Genomic DNA, 15,888 nt, shown 5'->3' on the forward strand with positions numbered 1-15,888 from the left:
ATGGCAGTTTCTTCTCAAGTTGGCTTCCAGTAGATGCTTGGTCAAACCCTAAATAGGGTCATTAAATATGCTCCATGTCCAAACCCCCATAGCACAGGCTGGAACGTGTTCAGGCCGCTGTGTCAGCAATCTCCTTCAGGATTTAAGTACTTCATTCAGTGCAAATCCCACTGCTCAAACTGGAACATAAGCACATCCACACTCCTCCATCTATGGAGGACAGGCTGTGCAGCTGCTTTGGCAGACCTGCCAAGAGTCCCCTGGAGGTCATGTTTGGAAGCAGCCCCCAAACCAACAAGGATTTCAGCTGGGAATTGAGACTTTAACTGGGTCTCCATGAGCTCCCAAAGCCCCCAGTCAGACACACAATGTGCTCCAGACCCAGCCAGCTTAGAAAACTCACGCAAAGAATTTCAGCTTCCTCCTGCAATGATCACACAGAGTTAATTCCTGCCACGTTCTGGACCTGGCAAGGGCCACCCGGGCTTTCTCATGCCAAGTGCCAGTCATTTCTATTGTAACTAACTAGCTAATGGCCTGGCAGGATGCCGTGAGCAGACCTGGGGTTAATGAAGACTTCCATCAAACATCCTTTGCGTGGTTGAAGGTGACAGGAAGATTTAACGCGTCGTATTTGTTTGGAGGGGGATGGTGATAATTAAAAATTAAATGGACTTTCTCCATTATGCATTCATTATTGACAGTTCTGTATTAACTGGGGATTTCAATTAATAGTTCTTCTTTTTCCAGCAGCTGAAGTGATCACCAGAGCTAATTGCTAACGCCCCTTTTATCCTCCATCTCCACGTCCTTTTCATCTGCAGCAGGAAACCAGGCAGTTCAGGGGATGCTCTTAGAAACACTCTGCAGAAAAGCAGCAGAATGCTTCAAAAAGAAAACGTTCCTGTCTCTGTCCCAATACAGCTCTGGCAGGGTAATAAAGAAAGAAGGAAATAAAACCACATCACAACACTTATTAAGATCTTCCTCTGCTCCACAGCCACAGGACAGAATGCTGACACGGCTCTTTCATGGACTCTCATGCACATACTCACTCAGTTCTGCTCATTCCTTGATAGCTTAACACAGCTTCTGAGCTGTGCTGAACAAGTTACTATTACTGTTAACATGATTTATAGCCGCTGCCTTGCTGTGAATCAGAGGAAGCACCTGGCCGCCCCGCTGTATGTTACAAATACTCACTGTTTGGGTTTTTTAATGATGGAAAACTACACAAATATTCAAGGAAGACCCCAAATATAGACATGTCCCATGTTTATCTTGTTTTGATTTATTAGGGCATTGCCCCCCATGTGCCAAGGAAGCAGCTCAGACCCACAGCAGGGGGTGGATGAAACACCTGGCATGGTCTGCAATGCTCTGCACACACCATTCTTTGAACACTCCAATTTCAGGGGCTTTGGCCAAGCACCCCTCATGTGATACCTTTAAAAAGCCCCACCAACAAGCATCACCTAGACAAAACTACCCCCATTTTCCTATGAGAACTTGTTGTACCATCAGTTATTCAGCTGGCTTTATTATGCACAGAGCCCAGTGGGGACAGTTAACAGTAGATGACCAAGGATGAACCAGGCAGATGCTCACTTCACCCAGCACCTCTAGCCTTAAAAAGAGCAAGAATAGGGCAGGCAGACACGAAGCCTCCCATGCTCAGCACCTCCATGCTTTTACAGCTGTTCTTTTTTCTTTTTTATCTGAATTTTGCCATTTTTTATGCAATCGCTAAACACATGCTACAGTGTTTTGCATTTATTGGCTCCCCATGGGGCTCTCCAGCTGACCTCGCCAGCACAGAAAGCAATTAGAGTGTTAGGAAACCACCTGCTGGACGCTGCTGCTGCCACAATGAGCTGAGAGACCTGAGCAAAGGTTTGCTCTCCTTTATCTCCAGAGTTCCTGATGCACTGAGAACATCAGCACCCATCTGAGGCTCAGCTCTGGAGGGTTAACATGTTCTCTTCATCTCCCATGGCAGCAATGTGGTATCTCTCCAAAGGCTGCATGCCTGCACTGCTCACATCTCCTTTCTCCTCCACGCATGCGTAACTCCTGCTACGTTATTCCAATAATAACACCAAACATTGGGAAAGTGTCCTTCACCAAACGGTCCCAAGGAGATTTTATTATTCAGGCATAATTAAACATGCGATGAACACAACCCTTTTCCATTCAGCCTTAACAGTGAAAGCAGATGGGGTTTTTTCCCCCAATGTGAATCAATATCAGACTGCACGTCGACCTCAGCTCAGAGATGCAAGGAAGATGCAGTGTGAAAGGCAAAGCAGAATCGAGTGGTGGGGTAGAGTTTATGGGCTGCTTTTCTCTGCTGACCTCATTCTACTGGATAAAGGCTTGGAGGTCAGCCCAGCATCAGAGAAATAGAACCCAAAACACAAAAAGAGATGGAGTAAATTACCACGCAAGGAACATCCTTCCTCCTTGGCCACAAATAGCCTCGTTCTGCAGCACAAGCAAATGCAAACTATCTTTAACCCACTTTGAGATCATCTTTAATTCGCAAGGGAGCAGCTTCATCACTGGTTTCCCATCGCTGTTGGCCCCACACAAGGAGTGGGCAGACAGGCTATTTACACCTTTTACTTAAGGTCAGTTGTTCCTCCAGCACCCCGCAGTGATGTTTCAACCCTCTCATTTCCCCCTGCCTACAGAAGGTGACTCAGGGAGCAAACACAGATTTCTCCCTCAGTGCGAATAAAGCAAACGAGATGGGTGATGTGTGATGCTGTGAGCACCAAGATCGTGATTTACCACAACAAAAATCCCCCTTCTGGACGCCAGGAAAACCACAAAGCTCTTCTTTAGAGGGGCTCTACCAAAGGGAACAGCCCCCACCTGCGAACCGAGGACTCCCACCTGCGCATCACACGAGCTCCCTCTAACGGTGAAACCCGCAGCTCCACCCGCTGATGCTTTTCCCCTTTATAAGAGCACGAAAGCACAGAGTGTGATGTCCCTTCTCTTGCCAAGAGCTGAAATTTCTACTGTTTCCACCGCAGGGAACATCCCACCCCCTGCCTTTCCCACTTACGCTGCAAGGTGCATGTGGCTGGAGGCACTACCCGCACGTGGAGCTCCCCAAAGCGGTTCTTACCGAGTATTCCAGCGGTGCTTCACTTTTAGGGCCATCCTTAGGAGCTGTGATCCCTCGGGGTGGTTCCTGCTGCCTTGTGGGTCACCCATGGCTGTGGAATTTAATGGGTATCCACGCATTACAGCCGCCCATCCCGGTGCTTCCTCACCACCTGCTCAGCCTCGTGCTGGAGCATCTCGGTCCTTGCACGAGACCACGAGGAGCCGTTGTGGTTGTGACACAGCGTTGCACGCAGGTGGCAGCACTGCCAACAATGGAGAGTGGAAGGAACAAGAAAGAAGGGGGACAAAAAAGTTTTCATGGGCTAGAAAGTCAGTTTTCTTGCAGCACGTTAGAAGCCTGTCGTCACACAGCAGGTAACGAACACCAGCAAAATGCACCTGGGGGGCTTCGTGTTGACTCACCCAGTGCAATACTTTTGCAGGTTGCTTTCACTCTGCCCTAAGAGCAGCAAGCAGTGCTCAACGCATGTCCACGTGCCTTGCAAGTAGCGCAGTGCTGAAGCTGCCCTGGGAAGATGCAGGCTCTGCTGCCCCCCAGGGCCCTGCAGCACTCGTAGCACAGCAAAAAGAACAAATTGCAGCCCGTTTGGGTCTCTTTGTTTTCTTTTTGCTTCCAGCAGCTCATCTCCCCAGCAGCGGGTGTGCAAGCCTGCCTTATGAATGCTCTCATAAGCAGCAATGAGCCAATGGAGGTTTGCTGTGCTGTGCTGTGGGCAGGAGGTCCACTGTGACTTGCAACTGCTTTCTGCTTCAGTTATTGCAATACAAACACATGAGCATGCAGCTTTCTTGCTTCTCAGTCAGGTTGTGGAAAGTAATGCTCTTCAACAAGGTATAAAGTCCTTTACTTTCCACATATAGGTTGCTGTCACAGGATGATGTTCCTGGAAACATTCCTGAAAAGCCCTTTAGGAGCCGTCTGTGGAGCCTGGAAAGCAATAATTGAGAGGTCAGTGAGCCTTGAAAGCTGCCACTCGCGGTTCTTGTTCTCTCATTGCCTGCTGCCTCTGTCAGGCCGTCTGGCATCTGCACTGAGGTCAGATGGGCTAAAGAATGGGCTGAGAAATTCAGTGTGGTCTGCAGCATAGCTACAGTAACCTCGGTTCAAGAGATCAATGAGCACATAGGGGAAAAAGCACCTGCTTGCTGCAGTCTGCTTGGACTGCTAGAAAGCTCCTGTCAAGATTTCCCTATGAAATGCTTCTGGGGAAACTCAGAGGCTGTTTAATAAAGCCCAGTGTCACTACATGGATAAGTAATTGGCTTAAAGATAAGAAACAGAGCATAAGACAAAGGGCATGGTTCCTGCAAAAGATACAGCCCCGAGCAAGTTCATTATCTCCATGGTATTCAAGAATCACTCAGCCAAGAGATTGTGGTGTTTTAGGCTGGTCAGCACTGGGTAACGTCAGACTCCACTGAAAAAGACAATTGTTTCCAGATAACTCATAGCAAGAGCCTGTCGAAATGAGAATTTCCTGGAGCCTGAGTAATATTTTCAAACAGGAGACACTTCTTTGTGCATCTGCTGTCACAGTGACTTTCTGTGAGGCTCTGGAAAGCACAGAGACACAGAAGAGGCATATAGATTTGTTACCGTCTGCATGTGGGCATCCCTGACTCATTAAGATCCATTGCTTTGAAATAAAGTTCTGGGTGAAATCATCACATGATAATGAATTAGATTTGCAGAAGCGGTATGTTGGGGAGGAGCTGCATTTGTCCTCTTTATAGAGACCTGAAGGTCTCCATACTGAATTAACACTTCAGAGGGATAAAACGTGGGAAGCCGTCGTCATTTATCTTAGCAGCTTCCTGCTAATCACATACAAAATCCTATTAGAAGCGGATGTGGCTGGGGAGGGAAAATAAAGAGGTAGAGGAAAAAGCAGAACTCAGGGCATGGGATAAATCTCCTGACCCAGAGAGTGTCAAAGAAATGTTCAGTGAATAGAATATTCTTAACAGCCCGAGCAAGAAAGGAACTTTTCTTTCTTTGAATATAACTTTGGAGGAATTCTTTGCTGCTAGTACAAAAGCAACTCTGCCTTCAATTGCAAAGCAGCCTGGAGGTCTTGCACACTGTATTTATAGCTTCTAACCCCATGGTCAGTGCTTATCTATCTTAAAAACCATCGGAGGAGTTTGGAAGGAGCTTTTAGTTGGGTTCCCATCTGGTTCACCATATTCTATATTTCTTCTTCAATCTTAAAAGATCAGAACTGGATGACCCCGTTAGACTTAAAGAGGAAATGAGCCAAACTGTTTCCCCCCACACTCAAACTGAATTCAATTCAATTCTTTTGGAAGATCAAAGAGGTTCAGGTCATTTTTCCCCCCTTCATATATTCTATGGTTCTGAAGAGCAGCACTGAAGCACAAGCCTGGAAAACGGGATGCCTGCATTTATGTTTCAGCTGCAAGCAAAAGCCCACTCTGCAGCCACCTGGCTGTCTCAAGGCAAAGGGAGGAGGAGCTGACTTCTCATAGGGCTGCCCAGCTGAGATTCTGTTCACAGGTGGAGAAATGTCTCTAAAGAGTGAAAGTAGCTCCTCTTGTACACATGTTCCATCTGTGAACAGATAGGGAGGTCAAGCCCCAGGCATGAGATGCAGAGGTCTGTGTTAGGAAACTCCACTCTGCAATGGATGAAGGGTCTTCTTGTAACGAGGAGCCCCCTCCTCTCCCTTTCTTTGTGCATCCAACAGCAAGTTGTAGAAAATCAGCCAAATGATGTGGCAATGATTGTGCTGGGCACCGTGCAAAAGATGCTGTCTCTTGGGAGAGACTGAGCTGGCAATTGTTGTCATTCCCATCCCTCCAAATCCCCTGAGCTCAGATTGCTGAGAAGTTCAGACACAAAGACAGATCGATGAATACAGATGAGCTGCCCTCCCAGCTGCCTGGATACATCAGGTTCTGAGTTAGATTCTTTAACTCTCTATTAGTAGCTAATTAAATCAAATTTCCCATTGCATACATGAAGGGGTAATGAGTGGGATGACAGTAACATGCAGCATTCAGGGTTTGCAAGACGAGGAGGGAAAAACTATAAATGTAGTAAGGAGGACTTGAGCAGGGAGGGGTTTAATTTGCTTTAAAAGCAATGCAGCACCTGTCGCATCCTCCAGCCTGTGCTTTCCTCTGCCAGGTTGTTTGTCTAGCTGGAAAGTTTGTACTTTGTGACTCAGTCCACAGCCCTGTGCCCTGATGCTGATGCTAATTCAGAGCAGCACTCTGCCTGCTTGGAGAACCTTTCATCCCTGGGCATCTGACAGTACTTTGCCAGCTACATCCACTTGTGTGAATCGCCTTGTCAATCACTGATACACTCAGTACAGCACCCAGCATAGCCAGCATGCTGCTTTCTTCCCATCTGGCAACAGTTCACTCAACAGGAGTTTGTTCAAGTGTCATGAAATGAAGAATGGGCTCAAAGAAGAGAGTCGTGTCTGAATTAGACGGGGAAATTTTGTCACCAGACATGGTCATCTTGTGAATTAAATCTCAACATCCCCCATAAGCAGTTAGCAACAAGTGTACACTGCCAGCCAGAAAGGCAGAGCCAGCAGCAGAGACTTTGTAGGGTACCTGGAGCTCTGAGCAGGTCATGCACCCAACACCCCAAAACATTTACCCTTTGTGTTGAGGCTATAAGCCAATGTATCCTTATATTTGTATTGCCAGTCCATGATAGAGGGCGGAACGTTGCCAAAGAGCCATAAACATGAGTTGTGCCTGTGATGGCTGAAGCAAACTAGTAGTTCTGTTATAGTGAGGAGAGGAGGGGTTTGGGCTGGAAAGCTACCAGGAAGGAAGGCACAGTCCTGCTGAGCAGAGGTCCCAGGCAAACAAGTAAACGTTGCCAGAAAGGTCCCATGAAGCTTGTTATGCTCACCTGACCTCCAGCACTGCTGGCTCCTTCAGTGCATTACTCTGTGAGATGGATAAAAAACCTCATGTCTCAGAACACGAGCATCGTACCAAAGCAGAAAGGTTCACTCTCCCCAAGAAATGGAAAGAGTAAGTGACACCTTCCCTCATTGGGAACTTCCGTAAGTGTTTTTTTGGCAGGATTTCATAAGCACTTTTTAATCCAGGGTTACAGAGTTGGGAGTCGCTGATGTGTTGCAGCCATTTGGGCTGAGGGCTGCACCTCTGATGTTAATTGAATCCTGTGATCCCTGGCTTGCCCTTGCAACACCAATAACTGAAACATCTGGCAGAGCAGGAGCAAGTACATTAAAGTCTTGGTTCCAACAGCAATTAAAAAGGGGGGGAGAAAAAGAGAAAAAGCCAATTACATGTAATTGGATTCAGTAAACTGAATTATCTCACTATTAAAGCAGTGCTTGTTTTTTAGATAGTGGGACATTCAAACTATCAAAAGCATTAATTGATTCATCCCCTTTTTCAAGTGCTTTCCCAACAGTGTCTCTATTCAAGAACTGCAACCTTTTGTTCTCATGGGGATTCTGAATTATACAGCCCATGTTTGTATCTTGGTAGCTCTATTCATCCTGACTTTTTTTGTCATGTTGGTGTTTTAACTCAAAAAATGAGCTGAGCCTCCTACAAAACATAATGGAAGGTTTATTTCTTCTTTTGTGGTGCCTTCACTCTAGATGGAGGTGTAATTTAACAAGGGGATAGGGGAAGGGAATGCTTTGAGGCTGATTCTTAGTCATTCAGGTGTCATGTGTGGGGGCTGGGTGGGTGGGTAGGCAGCTAAAAGGAACCAGGAGCTTTCTCTGCACTGTTGTGACACACAGCCCAGCACACACCTGCTCTCCTCAGCACACATGTAAGACAAATTCTTCCTATGTCCTCTGTAGCCACCTTGCAATAAAAGATGCTCAGCACTCACCTAAGAGATTTCTGGGCCATTGCTGACCCCAGGCACTCAGAGCAGTGCTGTAGGAAGTCCCTTATGTCCATTGCCAGTCTCTAAAAGCCAGTGTCACCATAGCCAAGGATGGCAGGGAACTGTTCTTTGCCCAGGTGGAGCATTTATCACCATGCACGATTGAAGCTGAGCTCCTGACATCTTTCTTTCTGCCTTACTAAACAGATACTGAATGCTACAAAAGCCAGCCATGAGAGTTAAGTCAGATTCAATGAGTTATTTAGGCAAATTGAAAGCATTATGTCAATTTGATGGGAAACGTTTCAGGCCAGAATGGTACTATTGGCATTTTCTTCCTTCTGAATCAATAACTCCTAAAGGATTACAATTTAATTTTTAAAGGGTAATTCAATCAAGAATTTGAAAACAGGGGGCATTCTTAAAATTAAACTTTAATAAGATTTATTTATTTTTAAAAATTCTATTTGCTGAGAAAAAAAGAAAAAGAACAGTATCCAAAAGAACAATATCCAAACTGTCCTTCACCTCCAATTTCAAGGGGCAGTTATTTCTTGTATCCTTTTGCTATGCCCCGTGCAGGGGAGCGGAGGCAACTGGATTAGACAGCATCTGAATGGTGGGTTTAAGGACTTTACTGGTGCTCAGCTGCAGAATTTAGATGATAAAAGAAGCAGAGGGCTTTTCTCAAGTGTTTAATCTGCATCTCTAGGCGTCTGAGTCAGATGCCAGGACTGAAAATATCTTATCTTATTGGTGAGCCCTTGACTTCAGCAGGACTAAGCATGTGTTAAAGCACTCGTGGGGCTTAGAAGGGGTTGCATAGTGAGCCATTAGCAATTGGATGGGAACTGCAGTCTTGACAGATGACGCAGTGAGGACTCAGGGGATGCTGATCTCATAGGAAAGCATGACATAGAAATGGCAAAGAGCACTCGGTCCTGTTCTGGGGAGTAAAACTTCCAAGATAAGCCAGATCATCTGTTCTCCAGGCCTTTCATTATTTTTTTATGGAGTATTTCTTCTAATAGTTTTCATAACTTACTTCCCAGGCCCTTATTCTGCTGCCCTTTGAAATTAAGAAGCTGCATCCATTCAACAACTGTAAATCTGAAATCAAATTACTGATAATCACAGCAGCTTTCCATTTCCAAAAGTCACCGTGACACTGCAGAAAGCAATGGATGATAAAATGCTACTGTAGTATTCCCTCATCTCAACACAACAATTCCTCCCCATTCCATTAGAAAACCCCCTAGGAGCACCGTGCACTAAATAATGTGTACCTGACCCTCTTTGTGATACAAGTCACACAGCGATCAAGGACTCTTCAGGTAGAGTAGTGCAATAGGGTGACACATGGCACAGAGAAACAATAACAGTGGTAATTATGAAGATAAGATCCCTTTGGGAAGCCATTGCACAAAATGCTACGGGTAAAAAAACTGAGCTATTAAGAGGTTTTCTCATAACCACTCTTTTCACAGAGAAGCTCTCACACATCCCAGATCATCAAGGTTAAAAACGCTGCCTGCTTCATTATTGTAAGACAATGGTTTTCTTTTGAACTATTGTTTACGTGCCAGATGGATCATTGATGTGTTGTGTGAAATATGGGGAGTTGTGTGGTTACAATAAAAATCCCAAACAACTCTCTGAGTAAAGTGGTATCAGCTGAAGTTCTGCTTAAAATGGTTGTTCTGTCCCCTAAGTTACATACGAAAATAATAAGAGAATGGCTGGAGATAGATGGGTTTCTGTTTTGTCTGTCATCGATAACTGACTTCTTCAGTTACAGTTTTGGTTTTAAGTACCTGGCATTTATGATCTGCTCGAAGAAGTAGATTGTCCTTTATTTCTACTCCTTTATGGCTATCAGGGTGAGCTGTCAGTTCCTTGCTACAGGCACTATTTTGTCACAATCCTTCCAAGAATTTAAACAACAACAGCAACAAACTATTAAAAAAAGAATAACGCAATATGAATTTCAATGTTCTTTCCTTTTCAATTAATGGCTCAAATAAGCATTTGATTTACATTCATAGGGACTCTTGCTGCGGGCTAATTAAAAATAACGTATTGTTGGCGGATCATTTATTGAGGGAAAACAAGCTGACAAAAGATAAATTAAGTTGCTACGTAATTAACGAAAGAAATACACAAGTGAAATAGTGAATTAATACATGCATTTATCAATATCTCAGCCAGGAGTGAATAACGTATTTCAGATTTCCCTGTATAGAATAGGTAACAAGCAGGTCTGGCTGGATTCAGTTGTTCTGTGACTCCAATTTGCATGCATGTTAGTGCAAGTAGGCTACAGCACTGCTATGCTGAACCCACCTGGACCTTGAACTTGTCAGTACAAGGTTGTGTCTGTTGTCTGGTGATGTTTCAGGAGAGGATGAATGCGGTAGAGCAGGAGGCAGCAGAGAGCAGCCTTGCTACTGAAAACGACCTGAATCTTGAGAGTATCATCCTGTATTCCTGGGGATTGAGGGGTCTATGGCCATTCTGCTCTTTAAAACAGTGTTTTAAATCCAATCGGTGGCAATTCTGAGTAGCTTCGTCATGTAGATAAATGCCCTGTTGTTTCATTCCGTATTCATTTCCATCTTGAGCTCATAACTGTAATATCTGTGGGTGATATAAGATTCAGATCTTATATCAGGACCTTTGAACTGTTGCATCCTTTTCTCTTTCCTCCATCAAACAACCCAGTGCAATTCTGTGGATAATATCTGATAAAAGAAGACACGGTCTGGGTTCTCATGGCTCAGGAAGTAGAAAATAATATTTAAGAGTTGGCTTTCCAGATCAGCCTAAGGAGGGTACATTAGCATTGATTAGGGTAGTTTCCCACCTCAGCTGCTGAAAAGTGAACTTTGAATATTGTATCAAACCCTTTCTGCTTCATTGAGCTTCTCTTTTATGCTCTATTGCTTTGCTTTGGCTTTTCAAGGTGTGACCATTACTGAAATGAAATAACAACTATTACCAGGGATCCCACTTGAATTGCATTCGCACAAAAGTCATTGGTTAGGTTTCAGCAGTTGTGTATAATTTGTAAAAGAAGAAGAAGGAAGAGGAAAATAATTTGTTATACTTCAGCTGGCAAATGAGAGGATCCGAATGAGAGTAGCTTTGTAACAGCACGTTGGCTTACTTAGTAACTACTCACAAAGCTGATTGGGAATGGATTCTCTCAGCAAGATAATGTTATATGCTGCCCTCAGTCATTCATATGGGAGAGCTTTATTGCTGAACTCAGTGGGAATATAAATGATATTCAATGGAAGTACTGCCAGCAGAGCCCCTCTGGGTTAGGAGATCAGCTCTAGAATAATTTGAGTGGGAATTCGAAGAGTTCCATGGGACTACAAAACTGATTTCAGCTTTCAACCATAAATGAAAAGAAAAATGCATCAAGTTAGAATAAATGTTGCATACATGAGTACGAGGAGGGAGAGAGTGAAAGGGATAGTGTTCTCTGATACTGTATGCAGCAGATAAAAATCCTCTGTAGGTAACCGGAGCTTCCCCCTGCATCTCTATTGCAAAATACAGTCTTGGTGAATTATTGTTCCACCCAGCTATCCCTGCTGCTTGTCAGCCCTATGACTGACACCATATGTAGACTACACCAGAGCAACACACCGTTTTTGTCTGTTTCTGAGTTTTCTCATGCAGTTTTTTTTTTTCTGAAGGTGAGACTTGTTTTACACTGAAGTTTCCTTCTGCTTTTATCTTTCAACGTCTTAGTTCCTATTTTGCTGTTTAACCAGGGCTAAACAGAGTTTGGGTGGATATGGAGGGAGAAGAATGTTTGAATTTGGTTAAAATCATCCTAAGCCTGACTGGTTTAACTAGGAAAGACATGATTCTGCTACATCCTTACATCATTTTTTCATCAGAGCAACTCCACCACATTCAGTGGAATTTTGTCTGATTTACATTTACATCTGAGAAGAAAATTAAGACCCAAATTGTCTGAGAAATGAAAGCCAAAGCCCTTAGTCTTGTTGCCAAACTGCTGTTTGTTTCATTGTTTGTTGGTTTTCTCTATCTTCTTCAGCCCCAGCTCTGTCTCTCCTTTCTGAAACTGGAAACTATGATTGGAAAGAATTTTACTGTTGTTCATACCAGTTTTTCTACTAGGAAAGAAAAGAAAGCTTGGAGTAGTGAAAGAAAAGAATAATTATCCTCTTTTTTTCTGACTGAAAAGGCTTCAGGAAGACGTCTGTTTTGATTGAAAATGCAATTCATACCAAAACAGAGAGATTCAATAGAGAATGAAAAACGGAGATTCAATAAAATACATCTACCCCTGATCCAGGCTATGAAATGTTGACAGCCTGTGTCTACCCTTTGAGTTTTCTATTTGCTACCACATTATTCGGCATCTACACCTGCTATTTCCTACTGGTTACACTGGTCTGAATGCTTAGAAACACTAATGACCAGGAAGCCCAAACTAGGTCTGGACACTGTAGCTTTCATCTTGATCTAATGGTGCCATATGTCACAGAGAATCAATATATGTTTATTCCATTTCTCTGACTTAGTCATCTGAGTGTCTCATTCTCCTAGTTAGGCTTTTCTCCCCTGTGGAAACCATCACTTGTTTTTATGCAGAGTCTGCCTTCCATTTTATTTAGGGTCAGTCTTATCTTATACTGACTAAGAGCGTACAGCATCTGGTTTTGCAGCTGTCCCTATGCTAAGACAACTGTGCAGCTGCCCTCCCTTGGGTACTGTGTAACCATAAGGAAATGTCACTTGTCTGCACTGCTGATGCCTTCGAGTCCTTTCCGTTTCCTTGGGGTACACTTTCCTAGCCCTGCCAATATTGAGTCCATCCAGTGTCACTCAAAGTCCATATCTGTTACCCAGAGAAACTGATTTGTGAGACAGAAAGGAGTGAATCCAAATGTAGCTGCAGGAGATGCTGTCCCCAGAACTGCAGAGCACTGAGTTCTTCTGCCCACTCAGTGTGAGCAACAAGATGCCCAAGACAAAATAGTCTTGAGGAAGATGATAAAATGCTGGGATAGATACCTGGCTATTAACTTGAGGGGTCACTCCAAGGCTCAGGAGAAAGAGAGCAACTCCTGTTCTGTCTGTTAAATAGGAAGCTGGATCTTTGGAAGAGTATACCCTCTGCCTAGGTGAACTTAATTCTGGATAGTCTTATGATGAAAAGACAACTCCTGGTATGGGTTCCATCATGTAATGTACTCATAGCATTACCAGAATGCTGCAGCTCTCATGAGACCTGCCCAATAAATATACAGTTATGGTTCTACAAAGCAGAGACTGATCATGTCTCTCACAACATAGAAAAACAAGCTTAATTGCAATAAAAGAAAGAAGAGATACTATCCATGTTTTCTCTAGGTCTCTATGCTAATGCCACCTGCTCCTAATGGAAACAGGTCAATGGAATGAAAACTGAGAAGTGAACACACTGAACCCAGTGACTTGACCATTCTGCTGGTCACAGCTTGAGTGTGACATGACTGTAACTCACAGCTGAGCTAAGTTGAGGCTATACTCAGGAATCACACTTGCAGCAGCCTGCCTTAGTAATATCTTATCATGGACTCCAGAGGTTACAGTGAGACTAACAGTGTTCCAGTGATCACAGGAATAGTTACAACTGTCTGGCAATGATGGGAAAGATCTACTGGTCCCATCAAATTCTTCTCTGCATCTGGAAAACTGTCCTCATGGCCTTTGGTTGGGAGAACATAAATAGTGGCTATGAGCAAAGCATACAGTGTACAGTCAAGACAGCATTTCATTAGCATGATTCGATTTGGTCTGAAATCCTGATGAAAGCAGATCCTGATAATAACTAGAAATGAAATCTCTGAAGCAGTTTTGTAATGCAAGCATTTGAGGAGACCAGGTAGCTCCAGGCAGCAGAGGCACAACTATGATGGATTTAATAGGCTGCAGGAACTTTGTTTATATCAGATACAGAAGAGAGAGCTCAAAGCAAGTTTGCTATAGCATACTATGGTATAGATATTTTATTTATTATTGAGTGTTATATCAGTAAGAATTTCTTTCAGATTTTTCCTTTGCTCCTCATTTTTAGTTTTTCTCTCTTTTGTTCAGCTCTATTTGATGTTTGATGTATTTTTCATTCTCTGCCTTCACTGGACTTTGCCTTATTCAACGTTTTCCAATGTGGGCATAATCACAAGACATTGAGGTTCTCACAAAGTTTTTGATGCAAGGATGTCTTCATTTCTTAGCCTCAATGTAAAGTGCATACAGCAAATGTTTGGCTTCCATGGGACTGTGATGGTGCAACAACTTTGCGTGAGAGACCCAAGTCCATCCTTCCTGAGGCCCTATGGAAGCTTCAGAAACTATTTGCATGAGAACAAGATGACAGCAATAAGGAAGACACACGGTATGGGACTGTTTCAGATGAACTCGAGCCAGTTCTCCTCAAGTTGGAGAAGAAGACAAAAGATTTTGGCTTTTGTGATTGGTGTCTCATTAGAGTCAATTGTAAGAGTAAGTGAGCTTAGCCTCTGTTGGTCTTCTGTTATGAGGCTCACAGAAATTATGACTACTTCTCTTAGTTTTCAGGCCTTTCTTGTGGGAGACACCAGAAGTCTGATAAGCACGCAGCCCAGATGCAGTGCATTCAATCGTGTCTACTTCTCTAAGCATGTTCTATCTGAAGACTGCAGAAGCCTTTTGAACACTCAATTTGGAAGAGACATCTCAAACTAATAATCAGTCTGGTCAGTATGAGCCAACAATCTACTGATAACTGAACACTCTGGAGAGCTTTATTTTCCATCTCCTATGGTCAAAGGCATTGAGCTATTACAAATAGCTCACAATCCAGGATAAAGAAATCCTTGAGGCAATCAAAATTATATCCAGATCACCCAAGAATCTGTGAGAAACACTCTACACAGTCTTTGCAACCCAGTAAAATTTTCTTTTAATAGAAATATGTAGTAAAGCTTAATTCTAAGACCATTCTCTCTAGCAGTGTACCAGAGAAATACTCTTCCTAGAAACTACTGTTCATGTCAGGAAATCACATCTCTAAATTGCAGCTTGAAGTGACATTTGGCCCATTAATACACAGGGAGTTAAAGCTGAGTATGATCATTCTTTTATTACATTTTCTCTGATATCTATAAGTGCTTCGAGTACTATTTTGTTCTGGATGCCAGTAATGTAACCTTGCTATTACGTCTTGGCAACAGCAAGAAAAGAGAAGACAATAGCTGCATGAAAATGTGCCTCGTGCAGTGCAGAAGGAAAGCTAACACGTCATGAGTCTTCCCTAAGATTAAAAGTGGGCTTGAACCTAGGTCTAATATTGCCTAACTGTGTGAGCATTGTGGTTTTTCTCACTGTTGGTGGCTGTTGGTATGGCACTGTCTGTGGAACAGAGAAGGAAGTAGGTCCAGTGTCAGGCTGTGATGACAGAGGTCAAATCATTGCTGTACATACATCCTCAGGGATTAATTTAGATGGGCATAACAAGGCCAGCTCCAAAACCTGCAGCACTTATGACATGGAACTTTCCCCATAGGGCAGGTGCCCCAGCTATTTCTAAATGAGAAAGAGAAAATCTAAGATTTATTCTTCTTTTGAAAGAGATTATTTCAAATCCACCTCCAACGCGCAGAGCCTTTTATACTAGAGGCTATAAATAGCAATAATAGCCCAGAGATGTAGGAGACCCATGTTTGATTCTCTCTGCTTTCTAAAAAGATTAAAACTCTCCACCTCCTAAGAAAGTAGCCTGGCTGCCATAGAGATGTGGTGGGTGAGGGGTGCTCTCTCATTTTATTTCTGCATTTAAGCATCAAGACATCATCTGTGTATATCATCCTGTTTTAGTT

Source organism: Coturnix japonica, chromosome 23 (assembly GCF_001577835.2).
Source record: "Coturnix japonica isolate 7356 chromosome 23, Coturnix japonica 2.1, whole genome shotgun sequence".
NCBI lineage: Eukaryota > Metazoa > Chordata > Aves > Galliformes > Phasianidae > Coturnix > Coturnix japonica.